This window comes from Lygodium microphyllum, chromosome 3 (assembly GCF_053477565.2).
Source record: "Lygodium microphyllum isolate KBCC chromosome 3, Lygodium_microphyllum_v1.1.10, whole genome shotgun sequence".
Lineage (NCBI taxonomy): Eukaryota > Viridiplantae > Streptophyta > Polypodiopsida > Schizaeales > Lygodiaceae > Lygodium > Lygodium microphyllum.
The window spans coordinates 20,210,914-20,222,953 of NC_141137.1; the positions used below are offsets into that span (position 1 = coordinate 20,210,914).

The 12,040-nt window shown below is 42.3% G+C and overlaps 1 protein-coding gene across 4 annotated transcripts in view; it reads right to left on the reverse strand.

Moving 5' to 3' along the window:
• Positions 1-12,040, reverse strand: part of LOC148038126 (pentatricopeptide repeat-containing protein At3g09040, mitochondrial-like) — a 42,483-nt gene that overhangs the window by 22,327 nt on the left and 8,116 nt on the right. Inside the window, exon 1 of one of the 4 annotated variants that reach the window (XM_087669220.1) lies at positions 11,255-11,656. The exons of the other annotated variants lie outside the window; for them this stretch is intronic. The gene's annotated coding sequence lies outside the window, so the exon portion shown is untranslated. Of the gene's footprint in view, positions 1-11,254; positions 11,657-12,040 lie in introns of those variants that run through there. 4 annotated transcript variants of the gene reach the window in all.

The following is a 12,040-nucleotide window of genomic DNA, read 5'->3' on the forward strand; positions in this document are numbered from 1 at the left end:
CCTACTACAGCCGATGCTTTGCTGCGTGGGAAGGATTCGGGCTTCCTAGAGAGTGGGGAAAAGCCAAATAAAAAGTTGTTTAAGACTGAGAAAAGAGGAAGATCTGAAAATCAGCCTGAAAAGAGGCCAAAACAACAAAAAAATGGCTCGAAAACATTGGCACAATGTAGGGAATTGATGGCTGCATATAAATGTTTTGTTTGTGAACAAGAGGATCGCATTGCTAGGGACTGTCCCAATAGGCAGCAAGTTGGAAAATCAGAAAATCAAGGAGATTCTAAAGGAAAGAATCCCAAAACATCAGTGGGATTGGTGTCCAATGTTGTTAGTGATCAGCCCAATGATGATGCTACTGAGTTGTACAAAGCATGGGGCAAAATTAGGGATCAGCATGCATTGATTTTCTTTGATAATGGTACACGAGCCAACTTCATCTTTATTGACATGGCCGCCCGTCTAGGCATTAGAGAGGATGAGATGGGACCCATGGGGGAAGTTGGAATGGCATATAAAGGCCATGCAGAGCCTGTCACACCGCTCATTGGAAAGCTTTGGTTGCACAGACAAGGATATATGGACGCGAAGAGTTCTTCATTGCTCCACTTGAGGGTTGTGATGTATTACTTGGTATGCAATGGTATCACCGTATGCATACAGTGATTGATTCTTATGCAAAAAGGATTACTATTCAGCATAAGAGAAAGGTACTCACACTTGATGTAAAGTTGAAAGGTGAATCTATCCCTATTGTATCTACAACTGTCATTTCTAAAGTAATGAAAAATCATCTTTCAGTGTACTTGGTTTTTACAAAGGATAAAGATGATAGTGAGAATGTTGGGAACATATCTAAGTTAGAGAAGGATCGCATGTCATTTTTGAAAATATATGCTACTTGCTTCTCTTAGTCACTTCCAGGGTAGCTACCACCTGAAAGGCCAAAAGATCATGGCATAGATCTTATCACTAAAAGTAGCCCACCTAATAAGCTACCCTACACAGTTAGTGGAGCCCAACAGGAGATTACGAGTTAGATAAATGAGCTATTAGAAAAAGGGTTGATTCAGCCTAGCTCGTCTCCTTTTTGTTCTCTAGTGCTTTTGGTGCAGAAAAAGGATGGTTCATGGCGTATGTGCATTGATTATCGTACTCTAAACAAGATCACAATAAAGAATCGCTTTCCGATTCCTCAGATCGATGATGTTATGGATAGATTGCAAGGGGCAGCTATATTTAGCCGTATAGATTTGAAAAGTGGGTATCATCAAATACACATTAGACCGGAAGATGTGCCTAAGATAGCTTTCAAGACATCTTTTGGATTGTATGAGTTTCTTGTTATGTCTTTTGAACTTACAAATGCTCCTGCCACTTTTAATCGGATGATGGATCATATCTTCAGGCCACTTAGAAGATTTATGGGCACTTTCTTTGATGATATGATTGTCTATTCAAAGAACAAGACAGAGTATGAAAACACTTGGACAGTGTGTTCAATGAACCGCGTGACCATAGGCTGGTTATCAATGACAAGAAAAGTGAATTCTTCTTGCATGAAATCCACTTTTTGGGGCATATTGTATCGGCTGATGGTATTCGCATGGACCCTGCAAAGGTTGAAGCAATACGATCGTGGCCACCTTTGAGGAATGTGCATGAAATCTGCAACTTCTTGGGTTCATGTTCTTACTACATGAAGTATGTACGCGGGTTTATATTCTTACTACATAAAGTATGTACGCGGGTTTGCTAAAATTGCATCCCCATTGCATGCCTTGCAGAAGAAGGATGTGCCATTTAGATGGACAGCTGTGGAAATTTCAACATTTGAAAAGTTGAAGGAAAAGATGACTTCAGATCCTGTGCTTGTGTTGCCCGATCTAAGGAAGTCATTCATAGTTCAATGTGATGCATGTGGTAATAGCATTGGGGCTGTTCTTATGCAGGACGGCCGAGTTGTGGCTTATGAGAGCCGAATTCTCCACGGTGCAAAAAAGAATTTGCAGGTCTATGAGAAAGAGCTCTTGGATGTAATTCATGCACTGTCTACATGGAAACATTATTTGTTGGGGGCTGATTTTATAGTGCAAACAGACCATCAAACTTTGAGGTACTTTCTGATGCAAACAAAGTTGTCAGAGAAGCATATGCATTGTCTACATGGAAACATTATTTGTTGGGGGCTAATTTTATAGTGCAAACAGACCATCAAACTTTCAGATACTTTCTAACGCAAACAAAGTTGTCAGAGAAGCATATAAGATGGGCAAATTTTCTCTCTATGTTTCATTTTCAGATTGTACGTATTGATGGTAAAAAGAATCTTGTGACTGATACACTATCACGTAAGCCACAAATTTCAGTCGTCAGCATGGTTTTTCACACTGAGTTGGATGCCATGAAAGAGAAATATGTTGTTGATTCGGACTTTGCTAATGTTTATAATCAGCTTTTCAATGGCCAAAGGCATGAACACTTTGTACTAAGAGATGGATTTCTGATGATGCATGGACGACTCTATGTCACAAAGCAGTGAAGGCCTAGAGTTATCACTGAAAGTCATGTTTCTCCATAGGCAGGACACAGAGGTATTGATGCCACGATCAAGGCAGTGGAGCATTTCTTTTATTGGCCAGCTTTGAGGCGTGATGTAGAACAGTTTGTTGAGACATGCATCGTATGCCCGAAGGTAAAGCATGATAGACAAAAGATGTTGGGTTTATTGCAGCCCTTGCCTATTCTAGATAGGCCTTCGCAGAGCATTGCAATGGACTTTATTTTTGAGCTTCCTAAGACACCTACAAGGAATAATGGGTTATGGACTATCATTTGCAGGTTTAGCAAACAAGCCCATTTCATTTCGGTGAAGAAGAAAAGAAAGACTGATCATATGGCACGATTGTTTTTGCAACACATCTTTAAGTATCATGATATGCCAAAGTCGATCATTAGTGATCAAGACCCCTGGATGACCAGTTTATTTTGGAAGGGCTTGTTTGAGAATATGGGTACCACGCTAAAATTCTCATTATCCTTCCATCCGCAGACAGATGGTCAGTTTGAGGAAGCAAATTCTACAGTGTTAGATCTTTTGAGGTGCTATGTTTCAAACCACAAGACACAGTGGGAGCAATATTTGCCCTTGGTTGAGTTTGCTTACAGCAACACAGTGCATAGTTCTACGGGCAAAGCTCCATTTAAGGTGGTTAAGGGTAGCAAGAAGGTACCACCTATTCTGCAAACTAAGAATAAGATGTTTGAGGCTGATCGTTATGTAGAAAACTTGGATGTAGCCTATGCAAAGATAAAATATGCACTTCAAAGATCGCAAGAAAAGCAAAAGAGGGCAGCTGATCGCCGCAGACGTGCTTTGCAGTTTGCAGAGGGTGATTATGTATTGCTACATTTTGAAAAGGCAAGGCTGAAAAAGATGAAAGAAAGAGAAAGATTGTATCCGAAGTTGAGTATGAGATACTATGGGCCCTTCCAGGTGTTGGAGAAAATCAACGATGTTAAAACGGAAATATTATGGATACTTGGTCTTCTACTCAATGCATCGGCAACAACATTTTCTCTTCCTAGCTGATATTGAATAAGAGAATGAAAACTTTGAATGAAAGTAGCCCATTTATGATGGTAAAAATTTTGTGGCTGACTAAGGAGATGTTTAATACTTTGCTGGTCAGTTTTAATTATAAATTCGGATTCCATCAGATAGTGTTTCTATTAACATAAGGCTTGAACTACAACTAACAATTCTTTATCATAGGTGGAATACTTCAATTCAAAAGGTTGTTTGCAACTAGAATAGGCTATGGCATGTGAATCTTGCATGAGGAAAACTCCTATTCCTGATCCGCTAGCATCAGTGACTATTAGAAAGAATGGTTAATTAAAATCGGGTAATTGCAAGACAGGTGCATGTATTAAAGCATGTTTCAACAAATCAAAAGACTTTTGCTGGTTATCAGACCAACGATACACAACATCTTTCTATAACAATTTTGTCACTAAATCCATCAAACACTCATTTTTATCCTCAACTATGCACATCTATGTGGTTCCTCTTAACTGTTGAACATGTATGCATTCATACCCGAAAGGTGTAAAACACAATAAGTGAACGAATTATATAATATAAGCACATAAAATAAAGAAGAATATAACTTGGGAAAAAAACCTCTCATAAGGAGAGTAAAAACTGCCCTAGTGTCCTACCAAGGATCGCCGATACTCCTCTATGAGCGTAGGCATAAATCAAACCCAACGGATCCCAAGGTGGCTGTCAAATCCTATTTTCTACAAAAAATTACAGTTTACAGCAAAAATCCTCCTACTATCCATGAAATCTGGCTGAGATCTACTAAGAATGGTAGAGAAATGCTGAGATCTTTTGAGAAATTATTGGAGAAGGTGATTGCCATGAGCATCACATGTGCTAAACAACCTTGTACATTTGATTAATTCATCGGCAAGATTAAAGTATCTTAAAATTTCACATCCTTGTGACAATATCCTTGCATCTAAGGAGTAATGGATAGATGGCCAAGGGAATATGAGGGGATGCCCAACATAGACATCCCAAGATAGGCCGATGTGCACACTTGCGGGTAGATATGAGATATGTAGTGTACAAGTGGTATTCCCATGACTAGAGTGCCATGATGCAAAGTGACATATACCTATGGGTGAATAACATGTGAAACTCACAATGAGAATAAACTTGAAGCAAAAAGAAAAGATTCTAATCCTATTGTACTTGACATCCAAGGAATTGAATCTAATGTGGATGATGCACTGTAGAATCTAATCCTAAGCTACTAAAAGCAAAAGAAAGATATTCTAAATTATCATGAGAAGAGGGAGGGAGAGGGAATTGTGATTTATTAGCACCAACAATATGCTCAAATGAAGCAAAAGGTAATGTAACGGGTATACCCATAACCTAAAGATGTCTGTCTACATCTAGAGCCTCCTCTATGCACATTAACATATTAATACCAATCATGGTCTCCATGTTAACTAGAAGTGCATCCTACAAACCAACAGTAACAAAAAAAAACTATGATTCACAAAAACCAAAAGGATTATATGAACCTGATATTGAGCTTAAAAATGCATTATAACTTAATTAGCTCTAATGACAGTCCCAAAAATCAAAATTAGCAAACTTTCATTAAAAAGAAACATGATCCTAGAGAGTGTCTATGTCTCATAAGCTAGACCCTATTGAGCTAAAACATGCTTTATAGCTGATTAGCATTTTTAAACAACCCCAAAATACACTTAATTAATGAAAAATGCAAACTTGGTGCACGATTCAAGAGAGTTTCAATGGTTCCCCAAAACCCTAATTTTTTGGGACACCCTTCAATATCTATAAATAGATAGATTGCCCATCATTCAACCTTATCCTTTTGTGCAAGTTTCTCACTCTACCATGGAGATTTCAACCATCAACAATCTAGCATCGGTTGTCCAATCATCATGACTATAGCCCATCACTATCCAGCCCTAGGCAACCTATTTTCAGCCATTGCCTTAGAAGGTCTCCATTTGCTACATCATCATAGCACCTAATCAACCTATGTTTTCAACATCTGGTGCCTAGCAACAGGTTGATGTCATCTCTGTAAAGAAAAATACCCTAACACAGAAACATAAACAGAAACCGTACGACAAAGCACTAATTGATAAAAAGAACACAGTTAAGGTTAGGGTTAGAGTAACTCAGAGACAATAAACACAGTGAATAAATGAAATAATATGACTACTAATAATACGATGCTCATGCAACAAACACACTATGCAGTGAATGAATACTGGACCTCGAACTCCTGTATCTCTAGGATCAAGGTAGGGATAATGAGCTCGAGAGTGTGTCGTACTCCGAACGGATCCCGAATTGCAGCAAGGCAACCTCTGGATGTCGAACACCAGCAAACGCAGCAGTGAGAAGCTGGATCTGATACAGACAGCAGTGAGGAGAGAGAAATACTAAAAACGGAGCCTGTAGGAGAGAGAAAAACTAAAAGCACAGCCTGCAAGAGAGAGAAATACTAAAAACGCAGGCAAGACAGCCTGCAGGAGAGAGAAAGACTAAAAACGCAGGCAAGATAGCCTGCAAGAGAAAGACTGAAAACGCAGGCAAGATAGCTTGCAAGAGAGAAAGATTGAAAACGTAGACAGGACAGCCTAAGGAGAGAGAAAGGCTACAGCGATTACAGATAAGAGAGAGAAAACTGTCAGGGCGGCAATTGGAGCCTGCAAACGCAGCAATTTGCTGGCGTGGCAGGCTGTACGACAGCAGTGCAGATGAATAGCAGTCAGCCGCTAGGCAAAAATAGCAGCAATCAGCGTGTGGAGGGTTGGAAACAGGCGCCAAACTATAGGGAACAGTGATGGACAGCAAGAGCTAAGATATCCTCCGTGACCGGGGTGTGGACAGCAAGCTGGTAACACCTGAAACCTGCAAAAACGAGATTGTAAGAGTGGAGGGCTGGCTGCCAATTTATAAAAAATTAGGGTTCTAGTTCCTCTTCCACTTAACTTTCTCGATCTGCTCTCCATTTTAGGATTTTGGCTAAAATAAGCCTAAAATAAGTATGTTTTGGAGCTGTTTAAGTGGCTAAGTGCATTTCTTAGCACAACACACCCTCTCAGACCCAAAATAGAGCGAGAAAAGTAGGCCAACCTAAATTTTGATTTATTTCAAGGCGTCCCATCCCAAAGCAGTCAAGGCATCGAACAAAATGTGCACGTCGGCTGCCCAGTGGCCTACCAAGACTACAGAGACGATGGATATCTTACCAAGGGAGCCCAAGTGATCACCCCAGAGAGGTTAGGGCATCGGACCAAGGGTGCTCGTCGGCTGCCCAAGGGCCTACCAAGGCCTACAAAGGCGGATGGAATCAACAATGGACTTGTTTGTTTTCTTTTCTTTTTTCTTTTTAGAAAAGTGTTTTGAAAATACATTAGTAATATAGGAGCAGCGGTCGATTAAGTGACAAATAAGAAAAGATAAAGAGAGTTTTAAACCCAAGTTAGTCACAAAACTAGCAAGCCAATCCCTCGCACTGACGAGGATAAGGGCCTAAGGATGATAAAAGTGAGTGTATGTGCCAATCATGTGTTGAATATGTGAGAGGCAAAAAAAACGGTGGGCTTAGCAAGACAAGCAAAGCAAGCAAGCAAGGGTAGGGAAACTGCCTTGAGGAGAACTACCATGTGTTATGCTACCAACAGAACGATAGGCTTTCGCTTCAGAGGAATATCCCACAAAAATAAGGAGATCAGCTCGGGGAGTAAGCTTTCCTATCTGTCATCAGGCGTGTGTGTGTGTGCACGATACCCGAAGACTCTGAAATGGAAAATAATAGGCCGAGAGCCAAAAAATGTCTCATACGGGGTCTTCTGAGGAAGAACCGCAGTCGAGCACCGGTTGAGGATGTACACCTAAGTGTTAACAGCCTCGACCCAAAGGCGCTCAGGAAGCTCTGCTGCGAACAGCATAAAGCATGCCATTTCCATGACTGTGCGGTTTCTACGCTCTACGACTCCATTTTGAGAGGGGGAGTTGGTAGAGGTGAGCTGGCGAGAAATGCCATGCTTCTGTAGAAACTCGAAAAACTCGTGGGAGATAAACTCACCATCGCTATCACTCCTCATGCACTCAACACTACAACCAATCTAGTTATGAACCAGCAATACCCAAGCAGAAAAATATGTGAAAGCATCTAACTTATACTTGAGGAAGTACACCCATATGTATCGAGAATGATCATCCACTATCAAAAAGAAGTACAGCGCGCCGTTCAAAGCAACAGTGGATGTCGGCCCATAAAGATCAACGTGAATCAATCTAAGAGACTCCTCAGCTCTATGTGTAGACTGCTGAGGAAATGGAATACGGTGCTACTTCCCGAGCTGACAGGCTTTACAGACATCTCGAGCTAGCTTCAGGCATGGAAGGCCCTCAACCAGCTCACGGTGTGACAACTCATAAAGTGAGTCATAACCAAGATGCCCTAAGCGAAAATGTCAAAGACGCTCATTGTGTGTAGGCTCCCGAGATGTGGCTAAGGCCTAGAAGCTATAGAACACGGAGCCTTCGATGGTCAGCTCGGTTAGAAAGTGTGACATGCGGTATAGACTATTAGGCTGTGCCTCACCATGAGCAATCACTAAACCAGTCAGAGAGTCAAGGACCTCAACTGTGGTCGCTGTAAAGAAAATTGCTTGCCCCAACCGGCAAAGCTGCTGAACAGATAACAAGTTCATCCCAAGCTGAGGGACATGATATACATTGTCCAGCAAAGCCAGATCCGGACCCCTATCAGTGGCAAAACTGACGCAACCATAAGCCTGAATCTTGACCGAGGAGTTGTTTCCTACACACGGATCCGCCCGGCTGCAGGGGCTCAAGTACAGAAAATGTCCTCTATAGGAGTCATGTGATGTGTAGCTTCACTGTCCACAATCCAAACTGGAACTGAAGTGCTTGGCTGTGATGTGTGGGCCTCTGCAGTAACCTCGTCGGGAGACAACTAACAGATGTGGACGAGACTCGCATCTAATGTCTCTATGGAGACGATATGGGCCTCTGCAGACCAGTTAGACAAGCCCTCTGGAGTTGAGAACGTTGTCAACTGAGATGATTGTGCGGTAGCAGTGTGAGTCTGACCTTTAAACTGCCCCTTGCCATCACCCTGCCTCCCCTCTTGGGGGTTGCCCAACTGAGGGACGGGGATTTGAGACTTAGGTTTTGGTGTTGTGTCTCGTGCCTTTGATCGACACTCGTCGTCAAAATGGCCAGCCTTTTGACAATATTGACAATACCTATTCTTTTTAGGTACATTCTGCCACCCAGGTTTGAGTTGTGACTGGGAGTTTCCTTGAGAATCCCCAAATTGATTTAGCTTTTGAGATTGATTTTGATTTTGAGTGGAGGTTTGGTTTGGTTTGCACTTCCCTTGTTGCCCTTTCTGAGAATAAGTAAGAATAGCCCCCTCTGAAGAGGAATTCATATGAAACTGATCGAACAACCGTGCGTAACGCAACAGCTGACACTTAAATTCATAGAATGTAGGCATGGTAGACTTTGAAACTATTCCTTCCACAAAATTGAAGTATTTCTTGGGGAGTTTATTTAGGGACAATGTGACCTGATCGTCAGAGGACTTGGGAGTTCCCGTAGTGGAGAATTCAACGAGGAGACGCCGATACTCAGCCAACTTGACTTTCAAGTCATCCCAGGAATATACTTAACAGATGCTAATGGTAATAAATATTCGGCCTGACGAGATTAGCAGTATCATTCGCAAGCAGATTGAGGCAATGACTTTGAAAAGTTGAAGCTCATGGTCAAGATTAATACGACGGGTCCTATCTCGAGCCGCATAGCGGTCAGTCAAGTGTGCATCGCTCTGACGCTAAGTCAAAATGCTGAAGCTAAGAATGAAACTCTGGCAATAAGCCCTACATCAGCTCGACAATAGTGGAGGCATTCCTAGCCTTCCATGAGTGGACGACCTCGTATGGAACAAATGTGGGATCCGTTTGGGGTTCCAACCCCTACACTAGATCCCATAGGTACTGTGAATCAAAGACATGTCTCATCAAATTCGACCAAGTAGTAAAGTTTGACCCGTTAAAACGAGTCTTGTCATTAAATGCATTCTTGGCAGAAGATGAGCTAGAACCATGAGATGTCGGGTGGGTGGAGTAAGATGATGGTGGGAAAGATGGTGGAGGTGAGAGTGTCTGATAAGAGTAAGAAGGAGAGGGAAGAGGTGGGTAGGCAGAAGTAGGCTGTGAGTGTCCAATGAGTGCCGATTGATGCGGAGACACTGGAACATGAATGTTTCCATAAGGTGCCGGTGTAGTTGGAGGCACTAGGACACAGTAGCCTTGTCCAAAGTAAGGCTAGGACACAGCATTATGACCAGAAGATCCACTAGGCAATGTCATGGAGGCAAACTGTGGAGGCAACTGATTCACACTCGGGAGAGACTGAGTGGGATACCCAGGCTGCAATGATCCCAAAAGTGTATATGAGGTAGGTGGAACACCACCTGGCTGAGGGAAGGATGAGGTCCTAAAGGATGTGCCTATGTTTCCATAACCCCCCGGTGTAATGTGCGGAGTGACATGAGGTGTCTGAAATGAAAATATAAATGGTGCAAATGGAAGTGGTGAATCAGCGGAAGAATGTGGTGGGATGGGTGGGTTTTGAGAGTAAGATGTATGAGGTGCAAATTCTTTATATTCATTTTTATCATTTAAAGATTGAAAATGAAACTATGAAGATAATAATACACCATGTAATGAAGTGAAAGGAACACCAAATTCAATCTAATTATGTGAAGTAGACGGAAGAGAAGGAAGGACAGAAGAAGAGTTACCTGGCTTTTTCTTATAATCCCCGTGACGTGTGTTAACATACAAGAATTGGTCCTCTAGAGGACCTTTTCCGTGGTCAACAGACTGGACTCTTTCTTCCACATGATCTCTACCAGTATATTGCAAAACAAAAGAGATAAAAGAAGAAGACACAAAAGACGAATCAAAAGTACCTTGCACCGAAGAGGATAGAAGAGTCTGAAAAAATGGACCATACTCCGGATCTTGCTCTCCGAGAGGGGGACCCATCCCTGATGGAGGTCTTGACGGCCCTGCAACATCATCAAACTTACGCGCAATATCTGAAGAGTGAAATCCATGCATACCTTCATTTAAAAGCTTTTCTTGAAGGGCAATCATTCGGTCGAGCTCCTTAATCTTCTTTTATCGATAGGCTATGATCAATTTATATTCCTCATAGGTCAGCTTGCCTATCTTTTCTTCCATGTACTCAGATGTTTCTCCCACCATATCGAAACTTTGTGGAGCAAGCTGATCGGCCCACTCTCGCTTGGTTCTCAGCATAGGCTGATCTGGAGACTGAATCGGTGTTGATGTGTTCGAAGTCATTTGAACCTACTATTGTTCTTGCTTCTTGCAAAGAGCTTTCAGATCAAAGGCCTAGGCTTCTCAAAGAGTACCAGGCTCTGATACCATGTAAAGAAAAATACCCTAACACAGAAACATAAACAGAAACCGTACGACAAAGCACTAACTGATAAAAAGAACACAGTTAAGGTTAGGGTTAGAGTAACTCAGAGACAATAAACACAGTGAATAAATGAAATGATATGACTACTAATAATACGATGCTCATGCAACAAACACACTATGCAGTGAATGAATACTGGACCTCGAATTCCTGTATCTCTAGGATCAAGGCAGGGGTAATGAGCTCGAGAGTGTGTCGTACTCCGAACGGATCCCGAATTGCAGCAAGGCAGCCTCTGGATGTCGAACACCAGCAAACGCAACAGTGAGAAGCTGGATCTGATACAGACAGCAGTGAGGAGAGAGAAATACTAAAAACGGAGCTTGCAAGAGAGAGAAAGACTAAAAACGCAGGCAGGACAGCCTGCAAGAGAGGAGAGAGAAAGACTAAAAACGAAGCCTACAGGAGAAAGAAAGACTGAAAACGCAGGCAAGACAGCCTGCAAGAGAGAGAAAGACTAAAAATGGAGCCTGCAGGAGAGAGAAAGACTAAAAACGCAGGCATGACAGCTTGCAGAAGAGAGAAGGACTGAAAACGCAGGCAAGACAGCCTGCAGGAGAGAGAAAGACTACAACGACTGCAAACAAGAGAGAGAAAACTGTCAGGGCGGCAGCTGGAGCCTGCAAACACAGCAGTTTGCTGGCGTGGCAGGCTGTACGACAGCAGTATAGATGAACAACAGTCAGTTACCAGGCAGAAATAGCAACAATCAGCGTGTGCAGGGCTGAAAACAGGCGCCAAACTATAGGGAACTGTGATGGACAACAAGGGCTGAGATGTTCTCCGTGACCGGGGTATGGGCAACAAGCTGGTAACACCTGAAACCTGAAAAACGAGATTGTGAAAGAGTGGAGGGTTGGCTGCCAATTTATAGAAAATTAGGGTTCTAGATCCTCTTCCACTTAACTTCTAGATCCGCTCCCCGTT